General features: G+C 40.9%; 1 protein-coding gene across 2 annotated transcripts in view; it reads right to left on the bottom strand.

The window, feature by feature from the left end:
• The window catches only part of LOC145996124 (coiled-coil domain-containing protein AGAP005037), a 1,065,133-nt gene that overhangs the window by 904,696 nt on the left and 146,632 nt on the right, over positions 1–13,805 (bottom strand). The gene's annotated exons all lie outside the window — the stretch shown is intronic.

The following is a 13,805-nucleotide window of genomic DNA, read 5'->3' as shown; positions in this document are numbered from 1 at the left end:
TAAGTTCATATTATGCACGGGAAGGCTAATCGGGACTGGACCTACAGTTTAAAGTGGAATCCGAACTACTATGGGTCTCCACCCGGACCCTTTCATTACAAGGCAACGACCGAGGAGGCCATAGATGCAGGAACGTGTCGGCTGTAGCATGAACAAGAAGACATCCTAAAACTGAGATTATGAAAGCAATTATAGACTTATAAAAGGACAAGAGTAGGTAGGTCGCAGACAACAAACCTCTTAGACTTTTCAGCTGGTTCAACGTCCGTCTTTTCCTACTGAAATTTCCTGTTATGTTTACGGACGGTTGCGGACAATTACTGATATGCGTTCTTCAACGTGTACCACGCCCGTAACCACTGAAGCCGCAATCAAATACAAGCGACGCTACGAACATGTACTACACAAACACAGCAGACGTTTTAATCCTATCTTTATTGCAGCACTTTCTAACAAGCTCTGAACGCTTATGGGAGGGAATTAGAGGGCGCAGGCGTCACTAACCGCCCCCGAGCCTTGCAGAAACTTTCATTCTCGGTCTCACAATGCCGAGCAGACTCTGCGGCGCTTAATCGGATCAAAACGACAGAGAGGATTAAAATTTCCTCCTTTTTCCTGGAATTATTTTGACGAGGTACCAGCTGTGATTTTGAGGGAAGCGTTTCACTTTTTTTTTCCAGAGGGTGTGTCATCTGCAAACATCGATACAGAGTAAATATGCAGGAACCTTTACACACAGTGTATCCTAAGTCACCATTTACAGCAATTAAAACGTTTGTCTTAATTTTTTTTTTGGTGAATACATGAACAACACAAACACAAGCCTAAGGTAGACGTCAGCAAGAATGATTTGGTTTATTTTACTTCGCATTTATGCCACTTTAAGCTAATCGCGAAGATGGAAATTGATGAAGGAACGCTCACAAAGGACACCCTAGGACCCCTGGTGTCGTAGAGATAGAAGCGTGGAAAGAGAGGGAGAGAGTAAGAAAAATAGAAACATGGAGAGAGAGAAAGATAAAGAAATGTACAAAGAAAAGAGAGGGAGAGAGTAAGAAAAATAGAAACATGGAGAGAGAGAAAGATAAAGAAATGTACAAAGAAAAGAGAGGGAGAGAGTAAGAAAAACAGAAACATGGAGAGAGAGAAAGATAAAGAAATGAACAAAGAAAAGAGAGGGAGAGAGTAAGAAGAATAGAAACATGGAGAGAGAAAAAGATAAAGAAATGTACAAAGAAAAGAGAGAAAAGACCCATGCCCGGGAGAGATAGTGAGGAGATAAGGAGAAAACAAGAAAAGGAAGAGACAGAGGCAACACCCCTTTCTGAAAGAGAGGCGGAAAGGAAGATATAAAGAGGAGGATGAGAAGAGACAGAGAGAGAAGAAAATAAAGGACAGAGAAAGAAGAGAGCAACGGAAGAAGGAAAGGAAGAAATTAAAGAGAAGAAATAACGACATACGGGGAGATAGGGGAGGGGGGGAAGGAGAAAATAAAATAACGTCGCATTTCTGCCACTTTTGACTAATCGTGACGACGTAATGGGTGAAGAAAAAAGGTCAAACATACATGGACAACACAACAGAAGTGATAAAGAGCTGTAGGTCCAGGTGGCAGAGTCCCGTTAGTCTGTAAAATTACAGTTACCGGTGTGAATTATGTCGAAGCGAGGTTGGGGTGCCTTAAACGAATATTACCCATTACACCCAGATTTTCCAAAATTCAATCCCTAAGGGCAAATGTAGTGTTAGACTTTTTAATATGTTGGCAATTTGTCAGTCGAAACTCCTTGGCCTACAAACATGAAACTACTTGTATTGTAAACAAAAGTTCTCAACAGATGGCACTGTATGTATTATATATACACCTCGGTGTGTTTCTCCGTTATATTTATAAAGTTACTAATTAAAAAGAGCAAGAAATTAATGTAAAACATTTAAATGTAATACAACATGGGTGAAGACGGAACGTGTCGCTATTAATAAGTAATACAAAGTATTTTCAAGCTTCTTATAGCTATCCTTATAGAATTTTCTATGTTGTTTTTCAATCGAAAATCTGACTATATTCACAAGTTGTTAAATGTTAATGTCATCGAGTTGTTAATTAACTACGTACTTGAACTCGCAAGACTATTGGCTGTTCTGAAGACTCGGAAATTTTCGTGGATATTCGTAAAAACTTAGAAAAAATGACACTTCTAGATTTTTTCTTTTTAATTAAGGCTTTATAAGAATAATTCAAATAATTTGTTAAATTAATAACATAACTATTTGAATTACAATAATATTATTAATTATAATGTAGATATGCCGGATCCTCATTAGTACTAGTGGAACATACCGCAGTTACGCGCTAAACGGAGCTCCAAACTTGTTATGTATCGACGCACTCGCCTCTTGCTGATTAATATCAATGACGTAAACAAGAGCAGAGACGACAGAACTACATGAACTGTTCATGCGAAATCTGGTGGATGGTCCAAACGTTGAAAAATGAACCTCCTTGTCACAGCCTCGTGAACTGGAGGCCTGCGAAATTTTCACATATATCATCGAGAGGCCGACACGATGCGTTATTTTTTCTTACCTGTCACGCGAGAAGAGAAATAATTAATGTTTGGTTATAATCCTAAACACCTGTCACGCGAAAACTCCCTCCGAACCATTTATCTTAGCTTGGAAACATTAAGAACGTTCGAACAAGAGATTATGGTATTCGGTTCGGCTCCACTACGCACTATAATCTCATAATCCTATACTGGTTTCCCATAAAACTAATATTCGTCGGACGGGTATATTTTGCAATTTACAGCAAACGCCCACCTGATAATCTTGGCATGTGTGAGTAATCTGGTGAATTAAGAATCATCAGTTCTATTGCTATCCTGACTTGTTTTTTTCCTTCACTAGCAGTAATCTCATACACTCCTTCCTATTCTCATCTACCCTTCTAATTTCTCTCATCATGTCTCTGTTTCTGTCTACACAGTCCACCTTCTCCACTTCTTACTCCATCCTAATCTTCTTTCCATTATCTCCACTCCTTACGATTTTGTCAACTCTTCTCACTTCTGTCAGCATCTTTCCCTTCTCTCTTCAAAGTCTCTTTCTTATCTCCACCCATTCTTCTTTTTGCTCTTAGTCTCTCAGTGTCTTCTCCTTCTCTTTCACGACTTCCTCCTATCTTCACTACTATTCTCACATCCATCAGTGTCTTCCCTTTCCCTCTCTTCACAGTCTCTTCTTCCACACTTTCTGATTTCCAAACATACATCTCATTTCTTTCAGTGTCTCATCTCAATCTTAAGACACCACTATCTCCATTTCTTCCTATACTCACATCCCTCGTATCTTCCCTGTCTCTCTTCACAATAACTTCCTCCAACTTTTCTGCTTTCCAATATTTCTTCACATCTCTCACAGTGTCCCTTCCTCCACCCTTTCTCATCTCTAATCATTCTTATCATTTCTCTCAGTATCTCCTCCATCTCTCTCTCTCTCTCCACAGTCCACTTTCTCCACCTTTATGTCTAATCCAGTCTATTAGTTTCTCTCTCATTGTGTTTACTTTCTCTGTTAAATCCTTCTTGCAGTGTTTTTAAAACTACTTCTTGGCCTTGCTATTCTTTCATTAGCTCGGCTTCATCTTTCTCGTCCATTCAGCACATTCACAGTAGGGATGGCCAAACGGATCCGGATTCGAGAGTTTCGTATCTCAATCCCATTATAATATTACCACACCTTAAAAGGTATTATGATCTTCGATTACAAAGAAATTTTTTATTAGTTAGTCCTACAAAAATTTTTTCAAGTGTTGTTCCTAAAATACTTTGCTACGCATCGGCTAACACACTCGTGCACAAAAATAATCTTACTTGTTTAACATAAAATGTCAAAGGTGATTTTGTAAATGCCATTGAAACGAATATGTATTCATTCGAATGTATTGGAAATGAAAACACTCATAAATGTGAGACATTCCATTTCAGGATGAAACCTTTAACACATATAACAAGATAGAAATGTTATACAAAAATCATACAATTTTTCTACAGTTACAGTTTTACAAATTAAATTAAAACATTATAATATATGCAGTGTTATATAATTACAAAGTGTAAGACTAACAAGGGAGGTTATCTAAGTGTCCCATCCGATTTCCATTAAACTTGGCAGGTGTATAGAGGGGCCCAAAGGAAGAAATACGTGTTTTTTTTGTTTCGGCTAAAAAACTGTTTTAGGGGGCAACCCCCCTCAAATGTCAATATGAGGACAAATTTAAGTGGGCATTTGACCCCTGTGTCCCCCTCCGATTTCCATGAAGCTTGGCAGATTTATAGAGGGGCCCAAAGGAAGAAATACGTGTTTTTTTTGTTTCGGTTAAAAAACTGTTTTAGGGGGCAAAATCCGCCTCAAATGTGTGTGTGTGTGTATGTATGTAACAATGTTATAAACACATTCTTACTTTCCAAAGAAGCGCATGTGGGATGGCAAAACGGATCCGGATCCGAAAGTTCTGGATCCGGATCTGAAAATTCCGGATCCGAAAAATTTTAGGATCCGGATCCTCGGAACCAACCGGATCCGGATCTGGCCATCCCTAATTCACAGTCCCGAGTCAGATCTAACTGAACGAAACTCAGACCAAGAGTCCAGTCAGAAGCCCAAAGAACGTGCATGTTCTGAAGGGGAGAAAAGGTTTTTATTTAAAATGTGTTACGATTTTTGCTGAGTATAGTTACTCTCCGGAAAGTCTTCCATGAAGCATACATAAAAATTCATCGCTTAAAACACATAGGATGTAAGATAAAAATTAATGAAAATAGTCATGGACAATTTGCCGAGCAATACTAGTAGATCGCACTGTATAACGAGAAAAATTATCGCCAACATGCCTCCACAAGGAAACCACATACAGGTGAACACATTAGGACTTTTCAACTGTTGACATGACGTCACCAGACATATAGAGATCCCCAAATAAGCATCTGTGTATTATACATTTCTTTGAATGTTTAAATACAGTATTACGCAAATGTACAAGGGCGTACCAAAGGAAAAAACGTTTCATCGTCAAATTATAGTATATGTTGTGTATTAACAATATTCTTACTCAATTTAAACTTATTTAATCAAAATGGATGCCATTTTTCAAGATGGCGACTGGAAGTAATAATTGAAAAGTCTTCCGAATCAAAAATGTCAGCCTCTGAGCAAACACAAAATGTAAGCTTAATTTATGACTCAATTACGAACCAATTGCTACGCGAATGTTCCGAAAGAATAATTTGAATCGTTACAAACACAACAGTTCTCTGTGTGTTTTAAAATAAACACAAGGCGGCATTTTTTGGCTTTACATAAACGTAGAGAGCACCCTGAAAAATTCCACAATGCATCCGGATGGCAGAATCAGAATTTTCTCTGCTACCAACCCCATCTATAGCCAAAAGCACAATGTCTGCGGTGGAGCCATGTTGCTACGCTACAAAAAGCTGCGGTATTACAAGTTTTGTGGAAACCGTTGTCGAAAAGTTTCGTGGAAACGATTCCCGGGAGAAGGAGACGGAAAATTGAACTTGGTTGTTGGTTCGGGGATGGGGCGGGAGGGGGTGGAATGGTGGCACAAACATTCTCCCCCTTCGGGATACAGAGCAGGCAACCGACAGCGGTTACAGAGCATCAGAAAATGTAAAGCAATAATGGAAGACCATGCAAGCAATGATACTCAGAAATTTTCACAATTGGTAAATTTTATGTGAATTGTTCATTCAGCAGAAGGCGGGTATAAAATTTCCCCTCCCCCTAGGCTATCCTTTCATCCATTGATTAATTTGGTGTTTTAAGTCCACTTTATGCACAGTAAGGCTAATCGGGACTGGAGCTACAGTTCAGAGTGGGATCCGAACCACTGTGCCATGTGCCTCTGCCGGGAATCGAACCCGGGACCCCTTAATTACGAGGCGACCCCTACCGATATCATTATCATCATTATTTAGTTTTGTTACCATGGTACTTCACTTCCACACAACACTAATACCGCACACGCACCAAAGGCAAATAAACCGACACTACATTACGGTAGCCACACTGGGCGCGAACTGAGAAAGGGATGTTGATTTCATCCGTCAATGTCCCGCTATTTGACTTTCAATTGTTGGGATTCAAAATGTATACATTCGTTTCTTCGAGGAACAGTTCTATATATTCGAGCACTGTACGAGCAGCCTCGTTTGCAGTGTGCCATACAGACTTGCAGTCCAGTTATAATACAGTACTGAAAATAAGGTTATGATGTTTATGTTGCATGTACATAATAAAAACAAAGTAAGTTTCTTGTGTTGAAAGCATCGGGAAAAGCCAGTCAAAATTAAGAGCATGGTTTTACCAATCTATGCATTTAAATTGAATAATTTATATTCGTGTATGTGTCAACGACGAATTGGACTAGATGCGAAATATCGTATTTCATCTCGCCCCGTTTCAGAGATAAATTCCTAGTTTGAAACACGAAACACATGGCTAGCAGGACAGCACACGCCTTTTACTAAAAGCTGCCGCAAGATGGCGCAGTAATAGGCAGTGAAACATGTCCCCATACTTCATCCTTGTATTCCGAAGGGAGGACGAAATATGAGCACGGGTAATAGCAAAACACTCCGAGTGATATGGATATTCGTTTTTCTGCCGTTGCTCCGAATTCAAAAGTCGTGCTACGCTCTCTCTTTCTCTCTCTCTCGCTGTCTCTCAATGTAGTTTTGTCTTTGTCTTTTACTCTATTGATTCATTCCGTATCTCCTTTCTTTCTCTCTCGTTATTCCTTTTCCTCCTCTACTTCTCTCTCTATTCACCTCTATCCTTCATATAATCTCTCTTCTTCATCTTCTCTGTTTCTATTCACCTATCTTAGGTTCTCTCCGATTCTATTCGCCTCTCTTCTTCTTCCCCCTCTTTATTTCTTTGTCATTCCTTCCTTGCTTCGCTCTTTGTGTATCTTTATTCCCTTCTCTATCTCTCCGTTTATGTCTTTCTTTCCCCCTTCTCTCTCTGCTTCTTTCCTTCTTTCTCTCTCTCTGCTCTCGAGGAGTACTCATGTTTATGTGCACCTTTCTTTCTCTTTCTTAGCCTTTATTTGTCGCTTGTTTTACTTATATACCTATCAGTTTGGTTCTTTATCGACTTCTATGGCATTCTTATTCCCTCACTCATGCACTTATTCTATTTCCTTCTCATAGTATGTTTTCCTTCCATTTTTGTCTCTCTCACGTTCATTCTTTGTGGTCTGTCATTACATCTCTCTCCTTTACTCCAATTTTTTCGTTCTGCCTCTTCTCCTTCTGGCATTTCCCTCTATCTGTAAAAAAGCTTGGCACGTGTGCATAAAAGATAATGACCTTAGAACAAGTTAAGACAGAAAAACTGAGTAGAACCTTCACCTGATTCAGACAGATGCTGGTCTATAGGAAATTGGCTGCATTTATGTTACCTTGCATCAAACAAATGGCCTCATTCTGTTGTAAGCTGGAGAATGTATTGTGTACGCTTTCTACTCCTAAATATGTAACTTTTAGTATATCAGGGGCGTATTAAAGTTGAGGGGTACACACCCTCTCTTGAGACGTGCAATCCACTCATTGACATGCCGGTCTACCCCGATGGCGCAGTGGTAGCGTCGTCGCCTTGTAATCAAGGGGTCCCGGGTTCGATATCCGGTGGAGGCACATGGTGGTTCGGATCAAACTTTAAAAACTGTAGGTCCAGTCCCAATTAGCCTTACCATGCATAAAGTGGACTTAAAAACACAACTCAATCAATCATTGACATGCCCAAATTAAGAATACATTGTCAAACAACAATTAATTGTAACCACTTTCCACTTCGATGCCTTATATTAAGTCGATCTGGGCAGAAGAGGACCTCCAAAACATACAATGAGCCTAACAGATATAGCTCAACCAAGAGAAGAATGCCCCTGTAGCGCTGTAGTCGAAATTTCACCACAAGTGAGCGTATGGAGCGTGGGCGATGCAGTCAGATGCTTGCATGGTTCCCGTGCCAAATTGTGCAGCGTGGTCAAAAGGTACGAGACAAATGGGAAGCGAAAGGAGAAAACAATGATTTTGCACTTTAGTTCGTAAATTTGTCGTGGGGGGTCGTATCTTGGTTAAGCTGTAACAGCAAATCTTCCTCGCCCTAAATCCGCCACTGGTAGTTGTGCAAAAAAATATGAGTCTGCATTAATATCTGCCCATCCCTCAAATTTTTGCTGTCGCTGCAACGTTGTAATTAAGAAGTCATAGTAAGATTTTTTAACACGCCCTTTCTGCGGTTTAATTGTAATGAAGGAAGATAGATGGCACTCAAACCGCGAAAATAAAACCTCTTCCGAAATAAACCGAAAACGCGACCAAATCTGTACAAAATCAACCTGATTACGTCACCTGAAACCCGTTCCAAGTACCCTTGGTGGCTCACCGCTTGAATTTGAGAACGCAAACAGCCAGCGGTTTATATCCTCCCAGCGAACGTGTGTGTTCGGAAACTAATGCAATATTTAAAGCGGTCAAACAGCAAACCAAGCGCGCGGCTTTCGACAACGATGAAAATGTGGTGATCGTTAATAAAAAAGGAAGGGTGCGGGAAATCCAGGATTCGGGACAACAAATCCTGGCGGATGCTGGTATTAAAATCAGTTTGACGGGTTGTACGATCTCGTGACAACAAGACTAGTGTGTCAACATCGACATTGTTATTTTAAAGTATTGTGTCCCCGAGGACCCTCATGAAAAAAAGGTAAAGTGCTCCCCTGTGCTTAGCACCACGCCATGAAGGCGTATAGGGGGTGTGGGGGTAACGCCCCACACTTTCTTGATCCGGTCGTAAGTGGGGGTGATGTGATCAGCATCACACCCCTGACCGCCTTTACCCCCCAGGGTTTCCCCCAGGTATCCATGTTATTCGACGCTGGGTGGGCGCCGGTGCCGCTTCCATCGTTAGAAAGGTTCCCGGATTTGAACCGGCCGGGGATCGAACCCGGGACCTTTAGCATGGTAGTCAGACGCGTTACCGACTGAGCCACCGCGACCCTCATGAAGGTAAACTTCATCCTCCCAGGACTTGTGAGAGTGTGAGGGTGAACGAAAATGACCACCTCTTGTCCATTCATCTATTTGATCAATAATTCTCTGTCTGACGATTAACCCAAAAGATTTAAAAGAGACTTACGTATAATAGCAAAAAATTGAAAGAAACACAAAGAAAAATGGAAATTCATCTAAAGTTATAAACCTGCACATTGTCACACAAACATACAGAGCGCTGCCGTAAAACACCGACAAACTTGTCACAGCGCGTAGAGGAACATTTTTCTCTGTAACGTTAAGTCCTTGTTTCGACGCTACGAGATCTCGAGGGGGGGGGGAACCCTGCATTTTGTATCCTGTATATATGCAGCCAGGAGACACAGAGTTGTTCAGCCTCATGTCCTCTGCGCGCCGTGAAAGATTGAAGCTGTTGAACGACAAGATCCGGAATGTATACACATTCTAAAAATGATGTGTCTAAGAGGGATTACTGCTCTTCCCCAATTTGATGTTTTTTTCCTGCTCTCACCCTGTTTGCTGTCAATCTGAACTTGAGTATGAGTCTCTCTCCCTCTATCTCTCTCTGTCACACTCGCTCTCTTTCTCTTTGATTTTAACCGTGAGCATTGAAGAACCTCTCACACAGATTGTACTAGCAAATGTGAGCATTGAACAACTTCTCATTCAATTCTTTCTAGCAAATGTGAGCATTGAGCAACTTCTCATTCAATTTTGGCTAGCAAATGTGAGCATTGAACAACTTCTCATTCAATTCTTTCTAGCAAATGTGAGCATTGAAGAACCTATCACACAGATTGTGCTAGCAAATGTGAGCATTGAACAACTTCTCATTCAATTCTTTCTAGCAAATGTGAGCATTGAGCAACTTCTCATTCAGCTCTTGCTAGCAAATGTGAGCATTGAACAACTTCTCATTCAATTTTGGCTAGCAAATGTGAGCTTTGAACAAGTTCTCATTCAATTTTTACTTGAAAATGTGAGCATAGAACAGCTTCTCTTATTTTTTTCTAGCAATTGTGTTGAAGAACTTCCCACTCAATTTTTGCTAACAAATATGAGCACTGAACAACTTTTCACAAAAAAGGTAAAGTGTTCCCCTGTGCTTAGCACCACGCCATGAAGGCGTATAGGGGGTGTGGGGGTAACGCCCCACACTTTCTTGATCCGGTCGTGACTGGGGGTGATGTGATCAGTATCACGCCCCTGACCGCCTTTACCCCCCCAGGGTTTCCCCCATGTACACGTCATTCCACGCTGGGTGGGCGCCGGGGCCGCTTCCATCGTTAGAAAAGTTCCCGGATTTGAACCGGCCGGGGATCGAACCCGGGACCTTTAGCATGGTAGTCAGACGCGTTACCGACTGAGCCACCGCGGCCACATTGTATTCCTTTGCTTTTACGAGGTATAGTAAAGCACCAAGTGCATCTTCGTTTTCACAAATTTAAATTACACTAAGGTAGACTGCTGTTAAGGAGAGAAATACAAATGAATATATTGGGTTGGCAACTAAGTTCCCGCCGTTTTTTTTAATTGGAAAAATCTCTATGACATTAAATACGTTTGGCACGAAGGTGTACATCATGCGAAAGAGAATATATTGTTCTACCTAAATTTAGGTTTCTTTGTTACTAAGACACATTTTCTTGTTATTTACAGATCATTAAAATGGAATGTCAAGTTGAGAAGAATGAGCATTTTCGACACCTCCTCCTTTTTGCCTTTAATCAAGGTTCTAAGGCCGCAGAAGCTGCTCGCAACATTTGTGCTGTGTATGGAGTGGGTGCTATAGCTGAAAGAACCGCCCGTGATTGGTATGCGAAGTTCAAAAAAGGAAATTTTGACCCCAAAGACACATCTCGTTCTGGCCGTCCAGTTGAGTTCGATGAAGAGCGATTGAACCACCTGTTGCATGAAAATCCGCGTCAAAAAACAAGGGAACTGGCAGAGACAATGGGTTGCTCCCACACTACTGTAGAGAAGCATCTTCACTCGATGGGAAAGATTCAGAAGTGTGGAGCATGGGTGCCTCACACTTTAAGTGTCACCAACAAAAATCAACGAGCCACAATCTCCGCTGGTTTGCTTGCTCGGCACCGTGCAACCCATGGACACAAGGAACGATTTCTTCACCGAATCGTTACTGGCGATGAAAAATGGTGCCTTTACATGAATATGAAGCGGCGTAAGGAATGGCTGAGCCCCGGGAAACAAGCGACCCCACGCGCGAAACAGGAACTTCATCCACGTAAAACGATGTTGTGCGTATGGTGGGACTGGGAAGGGATTCTCCATTTCGAATTGCTTGAAAGGAACAAAACGATCAACGCGGAACTCTATGTGCAACAAATGGAACGACTCAACACGGCTATTCAAGAGAAAAGACCGAATCGGCAGCATGGTGTTCTTTTGCTGCACGACAACGCCCGCCCTCATATCGCCAATATGACCAAGGACGCCATTCAAGCTCATGGTTGGGAAGTGCTGCCACACCCACCATACTCTCCTGATTTGGCACCAACGGATTTTCACCTCGTTCGATCTCTTTCAAATGCTATGCGGGGAGTTTCGTTCAATACTGATGCAGAATTGAGAGCTTGGTTGGATTACTTTTTCGAGTCTAAACCACGTTATTTCTACCGACGAGGTATTGAAAACCTTGTTGAACGTTGGCAAAACGTTGTAAACAACACGGGAGAATACATTATTGATTAACTACTTGTATCTGATTATTGAAAACTAACCTTTAAACACCTTCCTTAAAAAACGGCGGGAACTTAGTTGCCAACCCAATACAAAATAAAGTTTAGATAGAGCTTATGAACAAAAATTGTACTTTACCAGGACAGCTTCTTAGCATGATCAGGAAGTCTTACCTGCAAGGAAAGAAAAATATGAATTTAGTTATGATCACACACACAGACAGAATAAAAGTCACAGAAAGATATACATAGCGGTAGAGGGGCAAACAGGAGGGCTATTGCTCCTCCCAACTGCAAATTCTAAAATATTGTTTCAAGTTTGATTAAAGTCCACTTTATGCTCATGATAGGGTAATCGAAACAGGACCTACAGTTTAAATTTGCATCCGAACTACTGTGCAATGTGTCCCAAGAGGGAATCGAACACGGACACTTTTCCTTACTTCTCAAATCTGATCGTTCAGTTCACAGCAACAATGGGAGGAATTATGATAACGACATGCAATAATAGCTTAGCTATCTCTTACAGCCCTGGACCCTATTTTTGTAAAATACAAACCCACATTTAAAATATGGACGTCAGCTTGGTTCCTGTTTGCAGTACTATGTATTGTTTACATAAAACAGTGTAAATGTAGATTAGAATTGAATCTCGGTGGGGTGAGGTACTAGAGTTAAATTCGCCTCTCCCAACTGTAACTTCTGGCTCTGCCACTGGGGGCAAGGTACGTTCTGCACCCTAAATTCCTCAATAGAAGCATATATTAATTATATTTGCATATACAAAATACGGCTTGTGTCGATCTTAACACCTCACACCCCCCCCCCCCCAATTTGGCGTTACATTGTATGATAGCGGACTTAAATATGAATGTTGATTTACTTCGCACAATAATAATTAGTTATCATTTTCAAAATCAGAAGAGACAAAAAACTATTAAATTCACTTGGACTGAAACACTTAAGCACTCGCAAAAAAAAAGTGGAAATTCACGGTAATACTTTACGTCATCATCTAAATTACATAAATAAAACTCGTGCACAGAATACCACAATCAACTAATGCGCTCCTGTTGAGCAAGACTAGGGCATAACTGCATTAAAGCATTACGCGAACAACTTCAACAAAGGGTGAAAGGTGGGGAAGAACTCATAGCGCATATTCTTGCTTTAATATCCAATATGGATATGGCGATTTCTCTCGGACATACACCGTGATTTATTACATGTTCGTGGAATCAACGTGTATCGGTATTTGGCGAGCATCCGTTTATTCACTTCCTCGCAACAATGCACGGAAGGATCGCTAACAATGGAAATATATCTACATCCAACAACAATGAACGACACTGAAAGTCTGTAACAAAGGAGATCGTGTAACAATCGCCAGATTTGGGTGAGCCGAGAATTAATCTCGAATCGGAAAACGGTTCTGTTGGATTTGAAATTACGAAACGGTAGGACAGAATGGTATATGATCAGTTATTACTTGAAGGACGCACGGTACAGTGGTGCCAAATCATGCTAAGTGTTTCCACTTCTTTGTAGAGAAGGTAAGGTAAAGTGATTGCCCACGAACAAAATTTTACTGTAGCTTTGTTGTGCCTAGGTCTTGTGATGTAAGATGGGCTTATGCAGCTAGTATGGGGAAGTAAAAAGATTCTTTTTTTTGCGAGCGAATCCATAGCTGTGTTGTATTCATGTTCCTTTTTACTTGGTACAACACTTTTTTATACACTTTAGTAACTACTGTAACTTAGTACAACTAACGCGAGGCCACACACAGCTCATGCAACAGCGTAAAAAAAATACGGAACTTCTTTTGGAGCGTCTACCGCATCTTACATATTCACCGGAGTTAGCACCGAGTTATCATTATGTGTTTGACCATCTTGAGGAGAAACTAGGTGACAAGAAGTTCTGTTTAGGTGGTACAGGGTGACAATTAATGAACTATATGAAATAACACGGAAATTAGTGACAAACCACGTAGTACACAAAC

This window comes from Lepisma saccharinum, chromosome 12, assembly GCF_977018435.1.
Source record: "Lepisma saccharinum chromosome 12, izLepSacc3.1, whole genome shotgun sequence".
NCBI lineage: Eukaryota > Metazoa > Arthropoda > Insecta > Zygentoma > Lepismatidae > Lepisma > Lepisma saccharinum.
This window is presented reverse-complemented; position numbering and strand designations above follow the sequence as displayed.